Source organism: Callithrix jacchus, chromosome 9 (assembly GCF_049354715.1).
Source record: "Callithrix jacchus isolate 240 chromosome 9, calJac240_pri, whole genome shotgun sequence".
NCBI classification, from domain to species: domain Eukaryota; kingdom Metazoa; phylum Chordata; class Mammalia; order Primates; family Cebidae; genus Callithrix; species Callithrix jacchus.
The window spans coordinates 118,648,829-118,674,761 of NC_133510.1; the positions used below are offsets into that span (position 1 = coordinate 118,648,829).

Below are 25,933 nucleotides of genomic sequence, written 5' to 3' on the forward strand. Positions count from 1 at the left end.
TCTAGATACAGGTTCTGTCCTGGAACACATATCTTAATTATTCCTCACAACACCTCCGAGAAGAAGACATTATTGCTTCTAATTACAGAGGGGACACTGGGGCTCAGAGAGGTGCAGTGACTTGCCTAAGGTCACACAGCAAGTAAGAGACCCATCCTGAGTTCAACCCCAGGTATTTAAACTGTAAGCACAAAAATAGCTTTTTGGAAAAAAATTACTAGTTTTCAGGACTTTTAGGTAAAATTTATTAACTAGAACTTGTACCTTCTGTTTTGCACTCTTATTGTGACCCTTTCTTTGTTTTGATGTGAAATTATACAGCTTTTTAAAATTGTGTGTGTGTGTGTGTGTGTGTGTGAGAGAGAGAGAGAGAGAGAGGGAGAGAGAGGAGAGAGAGAGGAGAGAGAGAGAGAGAGAGAGAGAGAGAGAGAGAGAGAGAGAGAGGGAGAGAGAGGAGAGAGAGAGGAGAGAGAGAGAGAGAGAGAGAGAGAGAGGTATCTCTCTGTCACCGGGCTGGAATGCAATAGCTCACTGCAACCTCAACCTCCTATATGAGCGATCCTCTCATCTCGGCCTCCTGAGTAGCTCAGAGTCCAGGTGACACTCCCATGCCCAGCTAATTTTTAATATATTTTTCATAGAGACAGGATCTCACCTTACCCAGGCTGGTCTTGAAATTCTGGGCTCAAGTGATCCTCCTGCCTCGGCCTCCCAAGGTGCTGGGACTACAGGTGTGAGTCACTACATGCAGCTTTTGATCAGAGAAGCCCTTTCTATGTCAGTATCCCACAGAGTTTCTGGAAGTGTAAAGTCTCAATGACCATTTCTTAGTGAATACACAAGCAGCCAAGAAACCTGGGACACTCAGATTCTTTATCCACACCCCCCCGCCACACCTCATCATTGGCTCCATCATCCAGTTCCACACAGTGTAATTCTCCTAGCATTCCCTCTGCAGTTTGACCGTTGCATCTCACTCTGCAAGGCCTAAGCCAAAGCTGTCTCTCTCACCTGGGCACAGCAGCAGCCTCCTGACCCTGATCCGGCTTCCTTATTTAGAAGTGAGCACCAGGCTCATAACAGGTGCAGCATTCTCTCTGTGCATCCTTCCCATGATGGCCAGAGTGGCTTCAAAATGTAAGTTGGGTCACAGCAGGCTTCAACTTAAAGCATTCAAATGGGGCCCCACTCCATTTAGAAAAAAATCTGAACTCCTGCCTGGGTCTAGGGCAGCAGCCCTGTCCTCCCCACTGACATCACCTCTTGACTCCCGGCACCCCTATCCCTCATGAACCTTATAGGAGACCCAGTCTACTTCCATTAAACACTGCAGGGCCACTCTTGCCCTGGGACCCTGCACTAACCCTTCCCTCTGTCGGGACCCTGCACTAACCCTTCCCCCAGACTGTCCCACAACCAGCTCCCTAGTTTCCCCTCTGAATACCCTATCATCCTGAAACTCCTCCCCAACGTCGTGTCAGATCATGCACCACACCAAGCTTTATCTGAGTGAGTCAGGAGACGAAATTCCGATCCCAGCTCTGCTGCCATTTCCCCCACTGACCTTAGGCATTCTTTTCTTTTCTTTTTTTTTTTTTTTGAGACAGAATCTCGTGCTGTTTCCCAGGCTGGAGCGCAGTGTTATTATCTCAGCTCATTGCAACCTCCTCCTTCTTGGTTCCAGTGATTCTCCTGCCTCATCCTCCCGAGTAACTGGGACTACAGGCACGTGCCAAAACGCCTGGCTAATTTTTGTATTTTTAGTAGAGACAGGGTTTCACCATGTGGTTCATGCTGGTCTCAAACTCCTGACCTCATGATCCAGCCACCTCAGCCTCCCAAAGTGCTGGAATTACAGTTGTGAGCCACTGTGCCTGGCCTGACTTTGGACATTCTTTTTGTCCTTGGTCCTGAGTTTCGTCCCCTTTAAAAAGAGGTGACTGAACCTCCATAAGTTCAATGCATTAGTCCAAATTCTCCAAAAGCAGACTAAGACAGGATTAAACATTCAGGGATTTTATTAGAGGAAATGCCAATGAGAAGGAAAACAAAGAGGAAGCCTGACCAGGCTGGAAGAGTTATCAGACCTTGACCTTGAGTGACAGGAAAAGGAGGAGAGAAGGCTATGGGTGGACAGTATTGATACAAGAACAATGATGATGGGGCATCCTCATACCCAGGTCAACCATGCTGGGAGCCCTGGGTCTCCTAGGAATGGGCAGGCCCTCCTTAGAGCCCCTACATGTGCACTCATTGGCTGGGAGCTTTCTCTGGGGGCGTGGCCTCGGCTCAGCCCGGCAGTTGGGGCTACCATAGGTGCATTATCTATGGTCTGCAGAACGGGGTCGACAAGGTACATCCTGGTGACCTCCACTGTCCCAGATGGGACCATGGAAAGAGTAACCTTGGGCAGCACGACATCATTCCTCTGTATCACCTTATTCCTCTGTAAAACAAGGATAACAGTGCTAAATGGTCTGCCTCCCACGGCCGTGAGGCTTCACCCAGATATTGCATTATAAAGACAAGGTGTTACACTTACCAGGATGTGAGCCCCCTTGGTAAAGGGATGGCTTTTTAGTCTTTGCCTCTCCTCCAGGGCGGGACAAATGCAGGCTGCTCAGAGAGGAAGGAGAGTGTGGTGGTTAAGAATCCGGCCTGCCCTGTGCATTGCTGGTGGGAATGCAAAAAGGTGCAGCTGCTGAGGAAACCAGTGTGGAGGTTCCTCAAAAACTTAAACATGGAATTATCACTTGACCCAATAATTACTTCTAGCTATACACCCCAAAATACAGAATGCGGGGATTTGAACAGATACTTGTACAGAAACATTCATAGCAGCATGATTCACAATAGGCAAAAGGTGGAAACAACCCAAATGTCCATCAACCTGTGCATGGATGAACAAAATGTGGTCTATATACACAGTGGAATATTACGCAACCTTGAAAAGGAAATTCTAATGTATGTTACAACACAGATGAACCTTGGGGATGTAATGCTAAGTGAAATAAGCCAGGCACGCAACGATGAATACTGTATGATTCTACTTATAAGAGGTCCCTTATAAATTCATCGGGACAAAGTGGAATGGTCATTGAAAGGGACTGGGGGAAAGGGGAATGAAAAGTGCATGTTTAATTGATAGAGTTTCAATTTGGGGTGATGAAAAAGTTCTGGAAATGGATGGGGCACCTTGAGTGCACAGCAATGTGAATGCACTTAATGTCACTGAAGTGTACACATAAGATATTTTAAATAGCAAATTTTATGTTATGTCAGTTTTACCACCATTTTTTTAAAAAGTACAGAATGGGGTCCTCAGAATCAGCCCATTTAACTCACATCTCAACCTTACCATTTCACCCAGGAGTCAACCAAGGCAGGTGGCTGCTCCTCACTGTGCCTGTTTCCCCATCCGTAACACAGGGAGAGTGATATCCTGGGTTGCAAATGAGATGATGCCCATGGAATGCTTAGCGCCATTCCAGGTGTTAGTGTGCAATCAATAAATGTGTTCCATGATGCTAATCAGGAGTGGGGAGGGTCACATGGATAGTCCCAGGTGTTCCGGTGGCCTGGGGCATTGTAATGGACTGCAAATGCTCTCTAACCATTCCAACCATAGCGATTGGCATTCTTCCCTGAAACCTCACAGACAGCTCCTGGAAAGTAGAGATTTTTCCAACTTTTGGAGCAGTCCCTTCCCCAGAACTCCAAGAAAATAAGGTCTGGCCTGGCCACACGTGGCATGTCTGCCCCCAGGGCTGGGCTGAGAGGTCAGCCTGACGTCATGTGATTGCTCCCTGATACTTCCTCCCCACCTCCCAGCCTCCCACCCACTAACCCTTTGCAGATCTCTGGAATAAGTGAGGCTCTGTTAGGCCGAGACCTTCAGGTGCCGCCACCCCAGCTGCTGAGGCTGCCAGCCCTCCAGGCAGGTGGGCCTGAGTGCTGGTAAGTGCCAGCACTTCCTCCAGCCTGATGGGGTCAGAGATGGCAGCTAATTGGAGGATGCTGAGCTGATGCCTGTCTCCGGCTTCCTGCCACCTTGCCTGGGGAGGTCATTTACTGTGGGCAATATCCCTCCACCGCCTACCCCTAGCAGCTGCAATGCAGACAGAGTTTGTTATTGAATGCAAGCGCTCCCCAGTGCATGGCTTCCTGTCCCATCCTTGCCATTGCACTCTGGCTCCTTAATGTTCTCCGAAACTCTCATGCTAAACCTCGAGGGAGAAGGAAAGAGTTGTGATCACCTCTGTAATAATAGACTCCAACTTTTCAGTACCTAGTCTGTGCCAACTACTTTAAATATTGCATAGTCAGGCTAGCTGCTATAACAAGCAACTCCCACCAAGGTGGATAAATCATGAGGTCAAGAGATCAAGACCATCCTGGTCAACATGGTGAAACTCTGTCTCTACTAAAAATACAAAAAAGTTAGCTGGATATGGTGGTGGGTGCCTGTAGTCCCAGCTACTCGGGAGGCTGAGGCAGGAGAATTCCTTGAACCCAGGAGGCAGAGATTGCAGTGAGCCAAGATTGTGCCATTGCACTGCAGCCTGGGTAACAAGAGCAAAACTCCATCTCAAAAAAAAAAAAAAAAAAAAAAAAAAGCGACCCCCCCCCCCCCAACTCAGTAGCTTATCTGTGGGACAGCAAGGGTGTGTTGAATTTGCATTTCTGACATGTACCTGGGAGATGCTGCTGATCCACAGGGTATGCTTTGAGAATTAGGGCTTGAGGGCATTAGATCCCTAGATATTTGCATCTAGCTGATAGGGGAGGGAAGAAAGGGCATGGAGAATTGTGTAGGAGTTTGTTAAGAGGCAGGCCCACCTTCCCTTGGCCAGAACTGCATCAGAAGACCCTCACTTAACTGCAAGGGAGGCTGGGAAATGCAGTCTATATGTGTACTTGGGAAAAGGAGGAGAACCAAGGCTACGGTGAGCCCTACAGCATCCACCGCCTCAAACACTCTCTCAAATAATCCTCATGACAGCTAATAAGAGAGGTGGCATTTTTACCAACATTTGACATAAAGGAAAACAAAGTAAGAGAGATTATGTTGCCTGCCCAAGTCCACAGGGTTAGTGGAAGGCAGAGCTGGAGTTCAAACCCAGGTCTGCCTGATTCTAAGACTTAAAGAGGAAGCACTCAAGGCTGGGCACAAGTCTTTGCTGTGTGCCATGATGATGCTTGTTCCACACTTTTGCATCTCTTTCCAGTGCTCACATAAACTCCACAAGCTCAGCACTATGTCCACACTTTACAGATGTACAAACTGAGGCTCTGAGAGAGAAAAGGGCTGTGTGTGGTCACAAAGCTGGCCGGTATGAGGCAGAGCCAGATCATACCCTTATGCAGCAAGGTAGGGCCTGGCCTGCAGGGTGAGTGGGCTGGCAGGATGAAAGATGTGAGAGGCTTCGGGACTTGACATCCAGGAGGTTGTAGGTGATGGAGGAACTAACTCCAGGGAACAGAGGAAGTTACTCCCCATCTGCATGTGTTAGCTGGAGGCAGAGGGGCCTTAAGTAGGAAGCAGAGTGAGGGTGTCTGTGATGCTGAGGGGGCCAGGCTGGGGCTTCTGGGAAAGCAGAAAATGAAGTCTGGAGAGAAGAAGAGTCCTGACCGTGGCTATGAGGAATGTGGCTAGTTTTAGCAGATTTAGTAAAAGAAGAAATTTGCAAAGTATGTATGATGATGACCATGACACAGATGGGGAAACCAAGGCTTAACAAACCAAGATTTGGCCAAGATTGCACCATCGTGAGCTGCTGCGCCTGCCTGCAGCCCCAGCTCTCAGTTCAGTGCAGCAGGCAGCTTCATCCCTGCTGGCTGGGCATCTGTTTCCCACCGTTCCTCCATAGCAGGCGTCCCAGGTTGGCACCCTGCAGTCAACAGCAGCATTCAGCCAGTCAGACAGAGAGACAAGTCCGAGTTCACATCTGACTCTGCCACCTCCTTGTCCTGCAGATGTGAACACGTGTCTTAAATCTGAGTCTCAGGTTCCTCATCTGTAAAATGAGGTTTAATACGAGTGCCCACTTGAGAAGGAAAATGGGTAACTTAATGAGCTCATGCCTTCAGCAATACTTTCAACTGTTATTCGTTGAGTCCCTACTATGCACCAGCACTATTCTAAGCTTGGAACTAAGCCACGTCCCCGCCTCCTTGGAGCTTACAGAAACAGATGCCAAACAAAATGAGTCAGTCACTGAGGCTTGGTGGGGGGCAAAAACAAAGAAGGGTTAAGGGGGTACTGACTTTGATGGAGTTTGGGTGTTTTTTTGTTACAGGTGGTCAGGGCAGGATAAGGAAGGGATATGGAGGCTGAAGACAGAAAAGAGACAGTGAGAAAGCAAAGGCATTTCTGAGTGGCACCAATGGCTCTCTAGAGGGGATTGGGCAGGAATTCAAAGTGAAAAAGTCAGCAGAGAAGAGGGCTATGGTGTCACCCAGGGTTCTCCAGAGAAACAGAATCAAGAGGAGACTTATTTTAAGGATTTGATTCACTAGTTGTGGAGGCTGGCAAAGTCCAAAGTGCATAGGGCAGGCTGGAACTCGGGCAGGGGCTGATGCCCTCATCTTGAAGCAGAATTTCTTCTTCTCCAGAATCCTGTTTTTGCTCTCAGAGTCCTCAACTGATTTAGATGGGGTCCACTCAGATTATTGAGGAGTCTCCTTAAAGTCAGCTGATTGTCAATGTTCACCATATATCATAGCAACAACTAGGTAGTGTGCTGTTGAATATCTAGCTGAGTGCCATAGACCAGCCAGGTCGGTGCAGCAAACTCACCATCATCGTGGTCCCCCAGCAGTTTGCAGCCCCAGAAAAGGACAGAGGAATGGGGAGGGTCAGATGAGTTTTCTCAAGGCACCTCTAAGGGAGGAAGGGGGGAAATATACAGCAAGGGTATAAGCAAGGAGACTCAGACGTCTGGGTCTTAGAAATGGTAGATTGAGGTGGGAAGTGAAGAAGTGAAGGATAGGAAGCAGCCAAGACACTGGAATCCCCTGTGAGGTCAGGACATGTTGGAGGTGGCCTTCAGTGGGGGTGTGCTGGAAAGATGGTGGTCATCAGGCATCAGGATTATGGAGGTTACAGTTTGGGTAGCAAAAGGATTTGGGCATAAGCACGGTAGAAAAGGGCAGAGACCCTGGCCTCTGAGAAGTCACATTAAGCACTTTGTGCAGCTTGCCTTGCTGTGTGACCTCAGAAAAGCTGCTTTTCCTCTCTGGGCCTCGGTTTCTCCATTCTTTGAAATGGGGGATGGCCAAGCCACTGCATAGTCTGGCATGTCATCAGACAGAAACCATGTCATCTAGAACCATGTTATCCACTCTGAGAACCAGCAGCTTAGGTGGCTATAGAGTGATTGAAATGAGTTAGACTGAACTGAGATGACTGTAAGTATAAAACATATCAGATTTCAAAGACTTGGTACACACACATGCACACAGAGAATGTAGAATATCTCATTAATACTTTTATATTTATTATATGATAGTCCATGTGCACATATAAGAACAAGTGGCCTGTAATCCCAGCACTTGGGAGGCTAAGGCAGGAGGATTGCTTGAGCCCACGAGTTTGAGACCAGCTAGGGCAACATAGTGAGACCCCATCTCTACAAAAACTAAACAATTAGCTGGGCATAGTGGTAGGCACCTGTAGTCTCAGCTACTCTGGAGGCTGAGGGGAAAGGATTGCTTGAGCCCAGCAGGTTGAAGCTGCAGTGAGCTGGCATCACACCACTGCACTTCAGCCTGGGCAACAGAGTAAGACCCTGTCTCAAAAAATAAAAATAAGTAAAAAATAATAATAATACTTTGTATGTACTAGGTTAAACAGATTATATTATTAAAGTACATTTCATTTAGTTCTTTTTTTAAATTTTGCTTTTAAATATGGCTACTAGAAAACTAAAAATTATGCAGGAGGCACATTATATTTCCAAACAACAGCACTGTTCCAGAACAGGGTTTTGCAAACTGCAGCCCTCGGGTCAAATTTGACACACTGCCTATTTCTATATAATCTATGAGCTACAAATAGGATATGTCAAAGGCTTGAGAAACAAATCAAAAAAAGAGAATTATTTTATGGCATGTGAAAATGATATGAAATTTAAAATTCAATGTTCACAAATAAAGTTTTATTGGAACACAGCCTGGCTCATTCAATGTGGGTCATCTGTGGCTGCTTTCATATGTATCAGCAGAGCTGAGAAGTTGGGACAGTGTGGCTAGCAAGGCTGAAAATATTGACTCTCTGGACCTTTAAAGTTTGCTGACCTCTGTTCAAAGCATTATTTATCCACCTTTATTATGCTTCCAGTCCTGATGTAGAATCTACACAATGCAGATTCCTTGGCTCCAGCACCCAAGCTGTGGGGTTGGTTCAATTAGTCTGCATTGTATTAAGTAACTGAGAGCATTGTTCGGGTCCCTACTCTGCTCCAAGCCAGGAGCTAAGCCTTTATGAGCATCATTTCATGCCGTCCTGATGAGTCAGACACTGGAAAATCCCCATTGTACAGAGGAGGAAACTGAGGCTCGAAGAGGTGAGAGGCTTGACCTCACACCCAACACAGGAGGTGCGTGGTGATCCCCTCTGTTGTTGTGCAGAGGAATGTGCCCACCCATCTCCTCTGACGCCTGGGCCTTTGTGCTGGGCCGGAATGTCTTCCTGCCTTTCTCTGGTTGTGTTTTCCCCAGATCCTGTGGACTGAGCTGTATCCCAGGGGGCTGCCTCGAGAAGGGCTATGTGTGGCGTCCCAGGGGGAGGTTAGGGACAGAGCCGCCAGCTCCAGACCAAGTTTTGATTTAATAAGCAGACACTTAGGGCCCTAATGCTGGGCCCAGCACGTTTGGGACAGCCCTCTCCGCTAATTGTCCATTGGCTGCCGCCGTCCTGCCGGCGTCTCCGGGCTCATTAGGAAAGGGAAAGGGGGGGGTGATCTGGAAAGAGCCTCCTTAAGCTCCAACTGCCGCAGAGATTTTTAATCACACTAGACAGCACAGTTGCATTCACTCCTCCCAAGGAGGATCAAAACAAGGCTGGTCCTGTCCTGGGAGTCACACACCAGGTGTGGCTTAGAAAGGACTCAGGATTTGAGTTCAAATCCCAGCCCTATCACTGTTGAGCTGTGTGATTTTAGCAATTGACCAAACCTCTCTGTGCCTCAGTTTCCTCATCTCTAAAATGCAAATAATAATATGCAAATAAAAACCTCTTCTCTAAAATGCAAATAATATAAAAGGCAAATAGCCCTAACAGGGTTGCTGTAGGGGTTAAGTTGCCATAGTCAGAGCCATATGCATTTGCTTCTACTATTGCTTGAAAGTGTCATCAGACTGAAATAAGGCAGAATATGGAAAAGGGCTTGACCTGTGTCAAGGAGCTCAATAAACGGGGTTATTTTCAGTTATAGCCATTTCTTTGGGGGTTGTTAGAAGATGTAGGAGAGCCTAGCTGGCTACTCCCCCAAAACCCACTAACTTCCTTCCCCTTGGCACCCAACAATATCATATTTCCCAGCGTCCTTTGCAATTAGGTAAGATCATGAGTGTGAATTCTGGCCAATGAACCTGGGCAGCCATGAGGTGTGCCACTTCCAAACCCAGCTGCCCTAACAAAAGTGTCTTTCTCAGAAGCTCCAGGCTCCTTTCACAATCCCCATTTGCCATCTGGATTGAGAAGATGCTAAGGAATAAAAGGAAGCAGAGCCCAGTATGGAAGGCACCTGGGGCCCTGAATGACTGCATGGAGCAGGGTCTTCACCACCCCTGCTCTGCCAACAACCTATAAGAAAATGAGCAAGAAACAAACTTATTTTGAGTTAAGCCATGGAAATTTTGAAGATTTTGTTGTGGTGGTGGTTTTTAGCAACTAGTCTATCCTGAATAATAGAGAAGACAAAATTGCCCCAGTCTGAGAGGAAAAACAAATTGTTAGTTTCTGTGGACAGCCACTGTCATATTCTAGGAAACCAGAAACCATGTCAGAAGACACTCGGCCCTATGGAGAGGCCCATGTAGTGAACAACTGAGGTCTCCTGCCAACAACCATGGGAGTAAGCTTGGAAACAGATGCTTCAGCTTCAGTCAAGCCTTTAGATGAGATCCCAGCCCTGGCCAACATCTTCACTTCAGGAGATCCTGCCAGATATACCCAACTAATCCTTATCTGAAACCCTACCCCACTGTACAATAGTAGGTATTTGTTGCTTTAAGTCACTGAGTTTTGGGATAACATGTTATGCAGACCTGATACACTGCATTGTGGAGCAGGTTCCCACAGTGGTCAGCTGGAAACTGAATCTTATGGGGAACTATGAAAGACTGCACTGAATATGCTTTAGAGTTATGCTCCCTGAGTGGGGAAGAAGCCGGGTATTTATTATCTTACACTCATCTGCTGTTGAAAAAGGACTGCCCCTGGGGTGTTGACTCCCCAGTATTTCTATCCTGCCTGTCACTGAGACCAAGAGAAAGCCCTTAGGTGGAGAGTCTCAGGTGCTTGCAGTTGGCACCATATGCATGTTCTTGACAAGTGCCAAGAGAATATTGGTGAGGTACAGCAAGATCTGATACAATAGCATATGTCCCAGATTTCCCAGACATAATTAAATCCCCAAAAAGGTGAGGTGTATAAGTAGAGAGGCTTCTTTTATGTACCTTTTGAAGATGTTTCATAAAAGTAAATTCACAAATCAGAAGAATCCAGGGCTGGGAAAAGTGGAAGGTTTTTCATTTGCTGATTCTCTTAATAAACTTACTAATTAGTGCCATAAAAGCAGAATACAAAATAGCACCTTATTCTGACATTGAATGTACCACAGTACAATTAAGCAATGGGGCCTTGCAAAATGGCATTTTTATATTGCCTCATAAAATATCTAATATCGAACTTTGTAAATTACATCAATGCCTTTGAACAAACACTGAGTTCTTTTTAATAAATAAAATGTTCAAAATTATTTCCTGGAAGTGCATTTTAGACATTAATAACTGGCTTCAAATGAAATTCTGTTTCATGGCGATAAGCAAATGTAATTGCTGCAAAGTAAAACAGTCTGTAAGGCTGACCTGCTCCAGAAAGGAAACAAAATATTGAGCTAATGTAGCCATCAAGATATATAACCTGCTACTCTTTGAATAAACCAAATTCCATCCCTAAACACAGAGAGCTCAGAAATTCAGACCCAAGGACATAAATATAAGGTATTTCCTGGAATTAGTTTCATATGTTTTATATATTGCAGTTATCAATTCATCTGACACAATATCTGAGCCAGTTTAAAAATTACATATTGTGCATCAGAAAAATATACATTTTCATGACATCTGGTACCCTGTGTTATAAAAGCATATACTCATTTATTTTAAGTAAAAAAAAATCACTATTTCCACATCATTAAAAATAATAGCAATTTCAATGGTATAAACTCCATCCCGTTCCTTACAGCAGAGGTCAGTAAACTACAGCCAGAGGGGCCAAGTCCAGTCCACCACTTCCTTTCACATGCACACAATCTAAGATTGGTTTTACATTTTTAAATGGTTGGGGTGGGAGGAGGAGTCAAAAGAAGAAGAATATTTTGTGATATGTAAAAATTATAGAAGTGAGTGTCCATAGATAACATTTGATTGGCACTCAGGCATGTGCACTTACTTACCTATCATCTATGGCTGGTTTCACACTACAGTCACACAGCTGAGTAGTTGTGACAAAGATCTTATGACCTGCAAAGGCTAAAACATTTACTGTCTGGGCTTTCACAGAAAAAGTTTGTTGACCTTTACTCCACATCACCCCTATCTTGACTCTAAGGAGTCAAAAAGGGAAGCTGTTAGAAACTCAAAATACTTAAAAGGGTAAACAGCAGTATTGGTTTTATCCACCATTTATTACTACCTCAGGGTCTCCTTGAAGCCTGCATTAGCCTAAGGAAGAAGACAGGAATGACCATGAGATAAACTATATCCATGGAAAATCACAACCTGAGTTATTTACAATCAGACAAGCATAATGTGTCTTTTCTTTCTCCCCAGACTTGAAGTGTCTGACTGAGCAAACTACATAAATTACCTTGGCTATCTACTTCTTGTAAGCTTCTGGAGACACAGATATAAACAAGCAGGAAGAACAAACATGGTATTAATAGGTAGCATGGGGAGCTTGTAAAATGCAAATCCTGTGGCCTTCATTACCTATTAGAATTGACTTTCTAAGCTTCATAGAGCTCGTTTGGTCCTAATTCACCTAAGATCACTTTTTAAAATAATTCTATTCAAATTTATTTCACAAAACTTCATTTTTAACATTACAAAACCTATTATAGTTTATTATTGAAAATATTCAAGGCAACACAAATAGATAACAATTACACTTGTTCCCTAAGATAGAGTATTGCTAATATTTTGTTGTCTTGTCTTCTAGGTACCGTAGACTGGGTAACTTATAAACAAGAGATGTTTATTTGACTCAAAGTTCTGGAGTCTGGAAAATTCCAAATCAAGGGGCACATCCAGTGGGGACTTCTTGCTGGATCACAGCATGGTGGAAGACATCACATGGCAAGGAATTGTGTGCTTGAGAATGGGAGAAAATGTGGACCAAATTATTATTTTGCCAGGAGCCCACTCACTTGGTAACTAACCCACTCCAATGATAACAGTATTAATTCATTCACAGGAATGGAGCTCTTATGACCTAATCAGCTCTTAAAGTCCCTACCTCCCAAATCATTACATTGGCAATTAAATTTCAGCATGAATTTTGGAGAAGACATTCCAACAATAGCAGTATCTTTTCATACATTCGTGTGCTTTTTTAACATGACATGGACATCCTATGTCAACTAGTACTACAGCATCTCACAAATGCCTACATAGGAACACTTTATTTCATCATTCCCCTATTCATACATTTTAGTTGTTTTCACTTTTTAATCATAAGTAATAAATGGATGAACATCTTTAGAGCTAAATTGGCTCTTAGACACATCCATGAATATTTTTTTAAAACATTTGAGAAACTAATATTGCTGTCTCTAAGTCGACACATACTGTAAATTCTTCATATATATTATAAAACTTCTTTTGGATAAATTTCTTTCTTCCAACATTACAGGATGGTGGGTGTTTTGCACACACACACACACACACACACACTTATTCAACACATTTTCTGAGGACCTACTTTATGCCAAGCATTTTCTAGGTAACAGGAATGTAAGTAAAGGCATGTAGCAAAGAACAAACCTGACAAAAGTCCCTGCCATCACAACATTTATATTATAGTGGAAGAGAGAGACAATAAATAAAGCATGTTGTATGTTAAGTGGTAATAAGTGCTAAAGAGAAAATACAGAGGACAAGGAAGAGGCTTATGAGTTGTTAGGGTAGAAAAGGGGTGGGAATATTAAATAGGACCATCAGAGAAGATCTCACTGAGAAGAGGATATTTGTGCAAAAACTGGGAATAAGGACTCTACGAGAATAGCGGATGAAAGAGCATTCCCCAAAGTGCAAAGTCCCTAAGGCAGGACCATGCCTGCAGGATTCAAAGGGCAACAAGGGTGCCCATGTAGCTGGAGCACAGAGAGAGAGAAGCATAAGATGGGGTCAGAGAGGATGGCGGTCATAATAAAAACTAGGCTTTTACAGTGGGTGAGATGGGAATCATTGGAGGGTTTGGAGCAAAAATGACATGATTTTATATTTTAACAAAATAAATCTGGCCTCTGGGTTGAAAACAGAACTTAAGGGGAACACAGGTATGGGCAGAAAGGTTAATTAGGAGGCTGTTGGAATAATCCAAGGGGAAAATGGCAAGACTTTCCCAGGTGATAGCAGTGGAAGAAGTCAGTGGTATATTCTGAAGACACATCACCTACAGATGGATGGATGGATGGATGGATGGATGGATGACAGATGGATGAATGAGTGGGTGCTGGATGGAGAATGGATGAATAGGATAGGATAGCATATTGTGATATACAACACATAAGTGAACATATCAAAATTTGACAGAAGGCCAATTAGATTCTTCAGTTAGCCTAGAAAAGGTAGAAATAGCACACTCCTTTCCTCAGGAAATTTAGAGTGAGTCATTCTAGAGTGACTCCCCCAACAACCTTGGAGGTAGATATTATCATGCCCAATTTATAGAGGAGGAAAAAGACCCAGAGGAGTTGCCACTCACCCAATGTCACACAGCTAGTAAGTGGCAATACCAGTATTCCAAAATTCTACGTCATTCCAAATCTTCGGGGCAAATACTATAACCTGAGAATTGGGAAGCATGTCCTTCCACCCCAAAGGAAAAAACAGGGCAAAAGAAAGAAACATTTATAGAAGAGAAGAACTAAAGACGTTCTTTCAAAAGTAGGCAGTTTGTTTTTAAGTACAGGAGATGAAAATGGGGGCAAGTAGCTCGTAAAAAGAGTCAGCTAAGAGAGATGAATAAAGATCTTTCCGTCTAAGATGACCTGATATGAGTAGGGACTGCATCTGCAGGCGTCATGCTCTTTCTCCAAGGCTGCAGTTATTTATCTGCTTGAGCTCTTGTTTTTTCCCTTGCTTTAAAGTGAAATGCGCAAACACTCCCACTTCAAAGGGAAAAATCCTCATAAATGTCATTTTACTGCCGGCCTAGAAGAATAGCATCAATAGATCCTGAAGGCAGGGTGGGTGCAGGGACCCCAGGCATGTCTGTGACTAAGAAGGAAAGTGGCCACTGGCTGCTGCTATAGCAGAGAAGCCAACCTTGAATGAACTTAGCTGAGTGCATGCCTATAGCAGCTAAGACCATGTCTGAGAAAAACTATGACATTGCCTTAGTTCAAATTCAAAATATGTCTTCTTTTAGTCAGACGAGTCCCTCAACAACTCTGGGCCTTGGTTTCTTCATCTGTAACATAGAGTGATTTCAAAGTCCTTTTTAGTGCTTTAAAAAGTCAAATGTGATATGCCTAGCACAGTGCCTGGCAAGTAAGTCTTTAGCAGATGTTAGCTGTTGTCTTTGGGAATCTCTCGCATGGATAAATCTGGGTCTGACTGTCATGCCACTGCTTGTGGCATAAAGTGAGTGTTGTCTTCTTCTCATCTGTGTGGGCATTCCAGATGTGAATTATCAGCTGAGATGGGGACTTAGGTCCCCAGGTAAGTAATAGGAACTGGGAAAGTAGGCTGTAGAAAGTGGGCCAACACTACTGACTAGAGACCCAGGAGTTATTCCTCCTCCCTTCTTCCTGGCTACCATCCACTATGCAGGTTAGAAAGCTGAAGACCTACATGGTCAGCCTCCCTTGCAGCTATGGGAGTAGTCCTGTTCAGGGAACAGAAATGAACGCCCACAAGGAAGAATTTTTCAAGCATTATAATTTGGTAGAAAGAGATAGCCTTAATGCGGCCCTCCCATTTTCCCTTTTCTTCTTTCCCCTCTGGCACTGCAGGAAGTAGCCATCTTACAGCCATGATGAATAGCCCAAGAGGATTCCAGGAGCTCCCAAGAAAAGGCTATTGGCTTACTGAGCCAATGCCAATGGTCTACTGCATACTCACAAGGACTTCTGATATGTGGATGATTTAAGCCACTGTCATTAGCTCTTCTATGATTTGCAGTCATTTGCGTTTTTAGCTAGTACAAACACAAGAGGGAAAAGTCCTTCCTTTCCTTAGGCCCAGTTCCCTGGAATCCAACTTCGAGCAGCCTAGATGTCATCAGGAGTACCTCCAGCTTATAGAAAAATGTTGGCTTCTGCGTTATCAATAGCCAGGAAATGGGCAGAAAGACACCCCTAAAGACACCTTAAGCCAAAGAGGAATGTAACTTAGCTAGGGGGACAAATCGTCTATCTCTTTTTCATGTCCTCTCAGTTTATTTCCTTTGTGTCATCCCAGAGCTTTTAGGGAGATGCTATGTGCATCTTGTCCTGGCCTCAGATTTGCTACAGGGAATTACAAGGAGGCCTGCAAGTCTGCCTAGATTAGAACACTGAATGAAGAATGAGGATTCGCCAAGGGAAACTGCTTTCCTGAGGGAAAGAAAATCAGATCTTCAAGATTTTCTCCCTTCTTTCACACTGTGGAGTGAGACTAATTTTCTTCAGGGTCCAGCAGGTTCCTAACTGCCACAGCAGAGTTTTCCAAACAATTTCCTTCCCCAAGGTCTCAGCTTAAAAAAGAAGTTCACAGATAATTGACACCTCAATCCCATTTACATTGCTTGTTTAATCTAGTTTATTTTCCCCCAAAACTTAAGCATATGTCTATATCAGATGAGTTTCTTAATGCTTATCCTACAGAGAAAAGACATTCTGCCATTACAGTCCTTAATTATTTATTCATGCATGTGTGGGCTGACTGAATGATGAACTGATTGATTCTATTAACATTTGTTGAGCACCTACTGTGCCAAATTCTGCATGGAATGGAATTTTAAGTATGACAAGTGGCACATGGCTGCCTTAGTATGGAAACAATCCAGGTTTTCATCCATTTCCTATGATGAACCTTCTTCAAAACTCATCTAGGGAAACTTCCTCCCAATCTCTCCCTTCCGTGATTTATCACCTGGTTGATATTTTTATTGGTTTTGCTCCAAGAGAGCCTGGTTGCAGTTGTTCAAAGAGTTTTGCTAAGTCACCCTGCAAATGAATTTTTAAAAATATCTTGGCAAGTGTACAACTTTCACTGGAGAATTCTACATGACTTTATTGTGCTTTTACATAGAATAGTAGGAGTATATAGACTGGAATATATCGCAAAACCTTTATAGAAGTTTTGGAAGATGAGGGACAAATTGCTTTGCTTAGGACATATAACCACACTACCACCTGGTGGTATGCTATACCTGAAGCCCTTGAATAAAGGTGGCTCTGAGCCTAAATTTTTGGGTGAAATTTATGAATTAGAGAGAGATTTTTCATGTATGAAGCTAAAAGGGCCAAGTGTCCATGTAAAACCATATCTCAGAGATCTGATGAAAATTCAGATCAGTACTCTCCAATTACCATCTTTAACTGCCAAATCATAACTGTGCTCAGTTGCAAAGTGCCTTTCATATGCCTCACTTGAGACAGCATTTCTATTGCTTCCATTTCACAGCTAAGAAAACTGAGGCTCAAAGAGATCATGGAACTGCCCAGGGTGTATAGTTAGCAGAATAGGGAAGCCGGGACTCAAACCCACATTTTCGGATGCCGAAACACACATTATGCTTTTAAGAAGGGTACATTATACATCTGGGTGCTGTTGAAAATCAACTCATGGGTCAATGTCATAACAGAACACAATGGCATCAAGGCAAATAAATAAAGAAAAAAATAGGTAATGTGTCTGTATCCGTGTTGGCTGATTATACACAGGACAGATGACCCTGTCTTAGGTTAGGTCAGATGCCCTAGAAGCAAAGCCTGGAACAAGGATTAGGTGCCAGTGATTTATTGAGACCGCCCTTAAGAGAAACCTCTATTGGTATGGAAGAAACAAGATAGAAGAGAACTAGCAGCCAGGCAACGATATGGTTTCGGGTGAAATCGAGCCTCATCCTGATCCCACTGTGAGCCCTGGAGTGTTAATTGCACTGCACGCCTTGAGATGAGGAGGCTTGATTTTTGTGCCCCAGCATAAGCCCATCGCTGACTATGGGTTGCCATGGAAGGGTATGTAAAACCCTCCGTTTCCTGCAGGGAAAGTGGCTCCAGTCCCTGCAGAGCAATTCTCTGAAGAATTGGAAGTATGAGCAGTTGGCAACACCCCACACAGCAACTGGGAGATGGGAAGACTCAGTTGGCAAAGAGGACCCCAGGGGATCAGATGAAGCACCAACAGCATCTATACCGATCCCCAAATCTGCAAGAGGGAGACACAATGAGGCGACTGTCAGTGTAGCCTAATTTCTCCAGGGAAGAGTATCCACACCACCAGGAAAGGAGGCCTCTTCCTTGTTTCTAAGTACTGTCCAATTCACACAATCTTTCCTGATAGGGTCAGAGAGAATATGATATTTCAGTTGGGAATTGAATTAAAGAAAATTATTCAGGTGTGTTCATAAGTAAAGGTGGGATAGGAATACAAATTGGAAATAATCACATGTTCAATTCTAGAAAAATGACTAGGTAAATTACAACAAAGCCACATGACACCTTTATTAAAAATGAAGATTATACTCAGAACTGGTGATCATCCCCCTCATCTGGCTCTTTTCTATCTAAACTCCTGGCTTTTATTATGTCTTCCACAGCCTATGTATTATTCAGGGTTCTCCAGAAGGACAGAACTAATAGGACATACATATATATGAGAGGGAGCTTATCAGGGAGAATTGGCTCACAGGATCACAAAGCAAAGTCCCATGATAGGCTGTCTGCAAGCTGGGCAAGAGAGTAGCCAGTAGTAGCTCAGTCTGTCCAAAAGCCTCAAAAGTAGGAAAGCCTACAGGGCAGACTTTAGTTTTTGGCCGAAGGCCTGGGAACCCCTGGAAAATCACTGATGTAAATCCAAGAGTCCAGAGGCTGAAGAACCTGGAGTCTGGTGTCCAAGGGCAGGAGGAGTAGAAGGAAGCATCCAGCTCAGGAGAAGGAGGAGAGCCAGAAGACTTAGTAAGCAAGGTCATCCCATCTTCTGCCTGCTTTGTTCCAGCCGACTGGATGGTGGTCACCCACATTGAGGGTGGGTCTTCCTCGTCAAGTCCACTGACTCGAATGTCAATTTCCTCTGGCAGCACCCTCACAGACACACCTAGAAACAATACTTCTACCACCTATCTAGGGATCCTTCAATCCAATCAAGTTGACACCTAATATTAACCATCACAGCCTACAATAAATGCAACAGCTAGACTTTGGTTTTAAAATCACAAGTCAATTCACACGATGGTTATGCTTTCAAAACTTTCCAAAATCTTCTTATCATACTCTTAATGAAAGTCACAGTCGGCCGGGTGTGGTGGCTCATGCCTATAATCCTAGTACTTTGGGAGGCCAAGGCGGGCAGATCACAAGGTCTAGAGATCAAGATCATCCTGGCCAATGGTGAAACCCCATCTATGCTAAAAGTACAAACATTTGCCTGGCGGGGTGGCAGGCACCTGTAACCCCAGCTACTAGGGAAGTTGGGACAGGAAAATCGCTTGAACCTAAGAAGCAGAGTTTGCAGTGAGCTGAGATTGCACTCTAGCATGGTGACAGAGCAAGACTCTGTCTCAAAAAAAAAAAAAAAAAAAAAAAAAAGTCATAGTTCTCACCGTAGCTTGCAAGGTCTTATGAATCCTCAAAAATCTGCTCCCTGCTATTTTTCTGACACCAACTCCTACCATTCTCCCCACCCCGATCACTCCCTTCCAGTCACTGACCTCCATGAGATCCCTTAAATGTACTCACACACACTCACCCCAGGGCCTTTGCACAGTGGCTCCCTCTGCCTGGATGGTCTTTTTGCTCACTCCCTCAGCAACTTCAGTTCTAGGCCTGGATGCCATTTTCTCATTAAGGCCTCTACAACTACGCTGTTTAAAATTGAAACACACACATATACACACACACACACGCACACACACACCCTTGCTTCCTTTCCTGCTTCATTTTTCTTCATCACATCTAGCATTATCATCTCACACCTATATATCTTATGTATTTGTTTTGCATACCATTTCTCCGAACTAGAAGGTGAGATCTGAGAGGGCAGGTACTTTGCTTCATGCCATTCACTGCTATGTCCCCAGAACCTAGGATAATGACACAGTAGGCACTCCAAAAGCATATGCTGATTGAATGAAGAAATAAATGACTAATGAGACACTGCACTTGCTTAACGGAAAAATACACTTGTTATGAAAGTAGAATGCAAACTATATACACTTAGAATGAGTTTAATTACACAAAATAAACATACATCTCGCATAAGAGAGAGACTGGAAGGAAATTCGGCATGATGCGGACAGTGGTTAAATTGAGTGGTGGCAGTATTAATAATTATTATATTCTTCTCAGTACTTTTCTGCAGGGGACAGTTTTCTACTGTGGCCATGTGTAATATATTTTAGCTGAGGGGAAATGATTGGTTTTGTCTTGTTTTTTTTTTTCAAAAAAAGTTGAAACATGAGCCTTGATGGATTAATCAGTTTAATGATCATTTCCACAGCACAAAAGACAGGCAACCTATTAAATGCCTGCTGCGCATGTCATCTGTGGCGAGACACGAAGGAAGATACAGTCTCATGTTATCCTGTGTTTAGTCCCAGTGCCTGGCTTGTCCCACGTGCTCATTAGGAGTTTAAGAATGGAAAGAAGAGTGGAAAGGAAAGAGAAAGAAAGAGAGGAAGAAGGAAAGGAGGGAGAAGAAGTGAGTGAGGGAGGGAAGAAAGGAGGTGATGGGAGGCAAAGGAAAGAGGAGGGGAGAAAAAGCCTTTGGAGGACAGGGTCATATCTGTCTCTGCAATTTAATAGGTTTGTGTGTGACTTTGGACAGGGTCTGTCTCCTCTCTTGTGGCCTCAGTGTTTCATCTTTAAGTTGGGGTGAATAATGTCTATCTCATCAGTTCATTATGTGGACTAAGAGACATTAAAAGGCATGCTGATGTGAATATATTCTAATGTGCTGATGTGCTGATGATCCCTGAGGGGAGGGGAGGGGAAGGGAAGGGAGGGGAAGCGAGGGGAGGGAGAGGAGGGAAAGAAGAAAGGGAAAGGGAAGGGGAAGGGAGGGGAGAGAAGAGGGGGGGAGGGGAGGGGAGGGGAGGGGAGGGGAGGGAGAGGAGGGGAAGGGGAAGGAAGGGGAGAGAAGGGGAGGTGAGGGGAGAGAAGGGAGAAGGGGAAGGGAAGGGGAAGAGGAAGGAAAAGGGGAAAAGGAGGGAAGGGGAGGGGAGGGAGGAAAGAATATTCAAGAGAAAAGGAGGAGGGAATAAATCTATACATCAAAATCTCATTCTCTATCATGTTGGAGTATGAAGGCTTCTGCCCCAGTTCCTGGCTGGGGTGGGGCCACCTAGAGAGGTCAGCCCTTAGACTGGGGCAATCATCTGCTGAGCATACACTATGTGTCAGACTCCAGATTACTTGGGGTCCAACCATGCACAAGTGCCTCCAACTCTTTGAGCTCCGCTGCACAATGAATGGGATGTTCACATCAGCACCCCTTTTAATGTCTCTTAGGCCACATAATGAGCTGATGAGATAGGTATTATTCGCCCAACTTAGAAATGAAACACTGAGGCCACAAGAGAGAAGACAGCCCCTGTCCAAAGTCACACACACACACCTATTAAATAGCAGAGACAGATTTGACCCTGTTCTCCAAAGCCTTTTATTTTTCCTAACTACACGTGCTTCCTTAGAAAGGGCATTTGAGTGTGAAAGCAGATCTGAAAAGAGGGGAGTCTCTAAGGCTAAGAAGCAAATGTGCTGGACCTCAGGCCAGTTAGGGGCTGGTTTTCTGTGCTCTGATGGTGAGCAGACGTATTTGCATCTCCAGACGCCCCCGGGAATGAAATCTTCTGTGTTCTAGAGACTGTAGTTCACCCCAGGTCAGGGTAATTGTGCATGATTAACGGTTGTCTCTTTGTGAAAGACCCACACAAACACTCCAAACCAACTTAGTTGTAATTTCATACTTCTCCCAGTCCATTTAGAAGAACAGGGTTTTATTTCCTGCATGCACAGCCATGAAATCAGAATCTTCAGCTCAGGAAGAGAACTTTTAAACCTCTGATTCACAGACTGTGTTTTGCCAAGGCCAGGGCCAGACAGCAAGGAATGTGTCTGGCCCCTTTAGGTAAGAAGGAAGGAAAAGAGAGATTATAATAGAAAGGGGGGGGGTACTTGTCCATTGCTCACTGTGCACCAAGCATCACTCCATGTTTATTAGATGAGTTAACTCCCTCGGTCCTGAAATCCAATCTGTGATTGTCTCCATTTTACAGATAAGGAAATTGAGGCACAGAGAGGATAGGTAGTTTAGGTCACGTGGCTACATAGTCAAGGAGCCATGATTTGAACCTTGATCAACTGGTTCCAGAACCAGGTGTTAAGGAAGCCCCATCCAGCTTCATGTTTTAGATAGGCTCCAAACCTTCACTGAGGTCATCAGTCAAATCAACTTGATTGACAACTGAGTGTAAAATGGTTCTTTTACAAGCAACAACACCATGCCCATCAAAACTAGAGTTATCACCCTTCGGATGGCTCCATCACATCAGCCACCTGTTCCCAGCTCGAGACCCATCCAAACTGCTCCCTTGGTCTCAGCCATGCCCACCGACCTTCTGTGTCCCCATGGGCATGATGCTTTTGCATCTCTCCACACCTTTGCACCTGCTGTGCCCCCCACCTGGAATGCCAGTCTTGTTCAACCTTTGCCCACTTTGCCAAATCCTGCTCACCTTTCGTGACTCAGGTTGAGCATCTCCCCCAGTAAATAGCTGATGAGTGGATGAAGCAAAACATTAAGTCCACGTTCACTAACTGACATGCCACGTCCAGATGTGTCCCTCAGTGGGGTTTTGCTTGGCCGCATGGTGCTTTTAACAATATGAATTAGTTGCCTATAATTTCTAAAGTAAGGGGTATCACCTTAAACAATTTTTGTAGTTCTGGGTGTTCTTGAAAAGCCAGATGATCTGGTGACTGGACCTAAAACCTTGCAGAGCCACCGTTGGCCGGAGCTGGGCAGTGGCTCTCCCCTTTAGTGGATGGGACATGGGATCTCCAGATCACCAGAGCCCTCTCCTCCCTCATCGCTGCTCACTTCATTCATGTCTCACCCTGTGTTAGTCATGGCTCTCTAGAGGGACAGAACTAATGGAATAGATAGAAAGAGGAGTTTATTAAGGAGTACTGACTCACATGATCTCAAGGGAAGATCCTACAGTAGGCCATCTGAAAGCTGAGGATCAAGGAAGCTAGTCCAAGTCTCAAAGCTGAAGAACTTGGAGTCCGAAGTTGGGGGGCAGGAAGCATCCAGCATGGGAGAAGGATGCAGGCCAGAAGACTAAACCAGTCTAGTCTTTCCACGTTCTTCTGCCTGCTTTTTATTCAGGCTGTGCTGGCAGCTGATAAGATGGTGCCCACCCAGATTGAGGGTGGGTCCGCCTTTCACAGTCCACTGACTCAAATGTTAATCTCCTTAGGCAACACCCTCACAGACACACCCAGGATCAGTACTTTGGATTCTTCAATCCAATCGAGTTGACATTCAGTATTAGCCATCACACACCCCCATCTGGCCTGTGTAGGTCTTGGAGTTCTTCAGACTTGCTCTATAGGACAGTCTGCAAAGCAGAAGTTTGGAAGCAGAGAAAGGGCAGAATTGCCCCTTTTCATCGTGGTAACTGCCTGGCCTTGCCCACCGCAGGATATATTACATAACAAGTCAGACCACTGGCTCAGAAATGCGTGATAGGAAAAACCACATCCTATTCATTTATTTATTTCACAAATATTTTTTGTAGGACTCACGATGTGCAAGGAATTCTGTCTAATTGGCATACATTTCTGGGAAGCTGCCAGAAGGCAGTCACCTCTAACCCTCTAACTTTTTATCTTTTTTCTTGAAATCTTTAAAATGCAGCTTTGCCGTGCTGTATCCAAGTTCCTAACGCTTAGAACTTTCATCTTGTAAATGGACCATTAAAGACCCGCTCCCTGCCTCCTCTTGGTGACTCCTTTGGCAGTTGATGTGCCTCTTGGAGTGTGTCTTTCAGATGCTCTGGGTCTCAGCTAATCTACAGCTCGCTTTCATGTGTGCTTAGATGAGGGGAAGAGGCCCAGGACTGTGCCTCCTAGTCAGGCTCATTACAGCGTCCTCAGCCTGTGCAGAAGATGCGGATCCCTTACCCCAAACCCGGTCTGGCAACTTTTATTGAAGCTTAGGCTTTAACTGGGGATTTTAAAGAGCTGGGGGTTTTATGGGAGACAGCTGGAATGCCAATCCCTGTAGGTAGCCACAGCCAGAGCCTCCAGAAAGGAAACAGTGGGTTTCCAAGCAGACCAGCTCAGCCTCTTCATGCCCAGGGGAGGAAGGAAGGAGGGGATTGCCAGCTGCTCTCTGATCTTTGAACCTGAGCCTGTCAGCTTCACAAGGGAGCAGCAGAGAATTGAGTCAACCTGAGGGTCCCTGTTCTCTCCACCTGGGATACCTCACTCAGCCCCAGCCTCCACTGTCCTGAGCGCAATAGCCCCACATCCTTTTCTGTCTATTCTCACCAGCGGGTAAGGCTGTTCACGAACAAGGACACCCCACAGCAGGAATGTGGCGTTTCTTCCGGTAGAATCACAGTATATTTTCCTGATTCTTCTCTGACTGGTGATTCTAGAAACTCAGACCTCAGGTGGTTGCCATGACAACTGGGCTCAGATTTTTTTTTTTTTTTTTTTTTACTGTGTTCTATATCCAAGAGAATGAAGGTGGAGGAAGCTCCATCAGGTTTCCCTTCCTGCTTCTGGCCTTTTATTTCAGGCTGAGACCACAGCCATGTGAGAGGACAGGGAGTAATTCCTGGAGGGGATTCAGCTGGATGAAATCAGAGGGCCACTGGGGGGTTTCCCAGGCTTCCCCTGTCCATTTCCTTCCTAATTGTGACATCATGAATGCCCTAACAAGTTAGGCCTGTGAGAGGTTCCAATTCCTGCCTGCCCTCTCACTTCCCGTGCCACCTCTCCCAGCTACAGAAACTGACCCAGACCTGCAGACAAACAGAAAGACAGAAGGACATCCAGTCTGGGGACCTAGGGCCTCGGCTTTGCCGCGCAATGGCTGTGTGACCCTAGGAAATGCACTTTGCTTCTCTGGGCCTCAGTTTTCCCATCTGTAAAGTGGAGTTGGTGGTCCAGGAAAAAAAAAAAAAGACAAGTCTGTTTTCTCTCAGCTGCCATTTCCCAACTATTGGTAGAGACTGCCTGAAGCACTCCGTCGAGAAGTCAGTTAGCAAATATCAGAGTTCTACTTTGCCATTTTTATAAAACACATCCACAGCTTCTTACCTGCAGACTGCGGTTCTGGCTTCTTTGGGGTAGGAAACAAAAGTCACTGCAAAGGAAGAATCCCGTCTAAAGGAAGAATCCTTCCAAATTATCAAGATTGTTTTCCTCCTAATCTCTTAAGTTTTCTCATCCACATCTAGTTCAACTGCAAGTGCTTTTAGCAACTCAAATCCAATTGGCTGTTCTAAAGCATGCAATTTCATTTTTATGAATGCTGTTCGTTTTTTACACACTCATTGACTGATATGAAATTTTATTAAATTGTATAATTATAATAACATAAAGGGACAGATTCAGCTTATGTGGGGTCTGAAGCTTATATGATTTGGAAGCTCTTTCAGAGGAAAAGAAAAGAAACATAAAATTACCTGCCAAACATAGATGCTTATTTAGAATGAGAATATGTCACGATGTGGATCACAAGTTTCTACTTTTTAAAAAATGAAAATACTACAAATATCACAAAATCCAGAGAAGGTGATCGTAATATTTGTATTAGTTAACTACCTCTCATATCACTAAAATACTTTTTATCCAACTTCTGGCTACAAACTCTTAATAATTTCTTCTCTATATAATAACTTTGAAATCATGTTTTCTAGAGAAAGAAGAGAATAATTCAGTATTTTCTTGAGCATAATTAACAATTGTTTGTAATGGAAATACATAAGATATACAACTTCATGTACAGAAATAATCACCACTGGTAGCACTGCTTCAGAGTATGTCCAGGATCCACAGAAATGAATAAATTCCTTTTATATGATTCCTATTCAAGAAAATAGGATATGCACACTTGAAAGCTATACTTACAAGCAAATGCCTGCTAGAAAGGAGCTTCTATTTTTACACGTTGTTGTTCTAATGGAATCCTCTTATGGTTTTATGGGTTTGATGACTGAACTTTCTGATTCTGTACAGTTTAGAGTTTCTCTTCCACC

General features: G+C 44.4%; 1 long non-coding RNA gene across 1 annotated transcript; it reads right to left on the reverse strand.

Moving 5' to 3' along the window:
- Positions 1-590: 590 nt before the first annotated feature.
- Positions 591-25,933, reverse strand: LOC118144351 (uncharacterized). Its single transcript, XR_004729109.3, has 3 exons — positions 25,806-25,933; positions 2,543-2,673; positions 591-2,446 (listed from the first exon to the last, which is right to left on the reverse strand). It is a non-coding gene; the product is annotated as an uncharacterized LOC118144351 (long non-coding RNA).